Below are 1,749 nucleotides of genomic sequence, written 5' to 3' on the forward strand. Positions count from 1 at the left end.
CGCGTCGATAAAGAAGCGACGCGTGCGCTCCTGTAATTTCGAGGGGCCGAGAGAAAGAAAGGAAGGGAAGGGAAAGGAGAGGAAAAAGAAAAAGAAACGCCTTAACGCGGTCGAGCCTTACTTTCGATTTTAAATTCGACCGCGAGCGGAAAATTACTCGGGTGGAAACTTTCGAAAAGCGCGCCAAGGTAAGGAAGATAAGGCTCGTCGAGAAATCGATTTTCGACCTTCCGAAATTTCGAAATTTTACACGTTCGGAAATTCATAGTTGGAGGGATTTAAAAAAACGAGATACGATTTCGTGTTACATATACACCGAGTTTGTAACGTTGGCGGGTCGATAAAACGTGATAAATCGTATCGGGTTGGAGGGAATATTGGCGGCGATAGGTCGGGAAAAGCTTGGAAGAAATCGTTTGGCCGATTGCGCAACGATGAAAGTTCACAGTCGTATTTCGTATCTCTCCCGGCCAGTGCAGAAGTTAATGACAGGATCGACGCAAGAAAAGGTTTCTAGCCGGCTGGTTGGGAAATCGCTGCGTGCCGGACTGGATTTACATGGAATTATGCGCGAAATGAATTACACGTGCGAGAGAGCGGCTCGCGATTATCGTGATTTTAATCCGGCGTCCGATGATTACGCGCGTAATCATGGCAGGCGGAGATATGAAATCGAAACTACGGCGTGCCTCGATTAGGGGAACGGGGATGACGCGCTCTCCGTGGAAAGGGAAACCTCGAAATATCGTTCCATTAACACGGTGAAACCGTTTCACGAACGATTATAATTTCCAATTTCACTCCGTTTCTCGAGATATAGGCATATCGTACACGCGTCGCGTGAGGAGCAACGATTCTTCTCGCGCCCTTTCGTTAGATCGTATCTCAATCCTCCTCCGTTTGGACTTTCTATAAATCTACTCGAAAAACCTCGGAAAAAAATCTTGCTCGGAACAGATTCTACCCCTTAAACGAACGTTTTAACTAAATCGATCATTTAGTCCCCTAGTTCCTTCCAGAGTTGAATTTTTCCAATACTCCAAAGTTAACCTTAAAAATTTCCGAGTAAAGTTACTTATTGAAACGCTTAAGCAACATTTCGTATACTCTCAGCATTACCGTTTTCCATTACAATTATTTCCAATTATTATTATTATGTTTGATGAACGATAAATTATTCAAAGTAACATTATTCGTAACGTAACTTCAACTATTAAATTTTACCCATCGATTGCCTTCTCCCGGCAATTACATGCTACACGCAATCACGGTTAACAGATTTTCTGCCCCGAATCGTTCCAATAATACTTTTCGTGTGCGCTTAACACGCGACTTAACTCTTGTTTGCACGCGCAACCGTATCGGTCCGATTCGCGCGATTCCACAACGCTAGGGGCGCGTCGTTCGCCTTCTCCCTCTCTCTCTTTCTCTCTTTATCCTTCTTCCATCTCGCAACCCATTATCCTGTCTCCGTTCACGAGCGAGTTTCTCCAATTAATTTGAGCGGCGAGTCGCGTTTGAATCTCGAACGAGAATTTTACCTCGCCTCTTTTAATTGTTCGATGGAGAGAAGGATGCGATGGGAGCGTCACGGTGCCCGGCTTTCTTGTTCGTAGTCGATCGTCGAGAGATCGGCAACGACGACGATTTTCAAGCACTCGAAGAAACTCGAATTTCATCATGGTGTTGTGTCAACGTGGAGGAAACGAATAGGATGAACGATATTCTTTTTTTTTTTTTTTTTTTTTT

General features: G+C 44.4%; 1 protein-coding gene across 1 annotated transcript in view; it reads right to left on the bottom strand.

The window, feature by feature from the left end:
* LOC102680394 overlaps positions 1–1,749 on the bottom strand; it is a 13,605-nt gene that overhangs the window by 3,870 nt on the left and 7,986 nt on the right. The window lies entirely within an intron of this gene.

This window comes from Apis dorsata, unplaced genomic scaffold (genome assembly GCF_000469605.1).
Source record: "Apis dorsata unplaced genomic scaffold, Apis dorsata 1.3 scaffold_348, whole genome shotgun sequence".
NCBI classification, from domain to species: domain Eukaryota; kingdom Metazoa; phylum Arthropoda; class Insecta; order Hymenoptera; family Apidae; genus Apis; species Apis dorsata.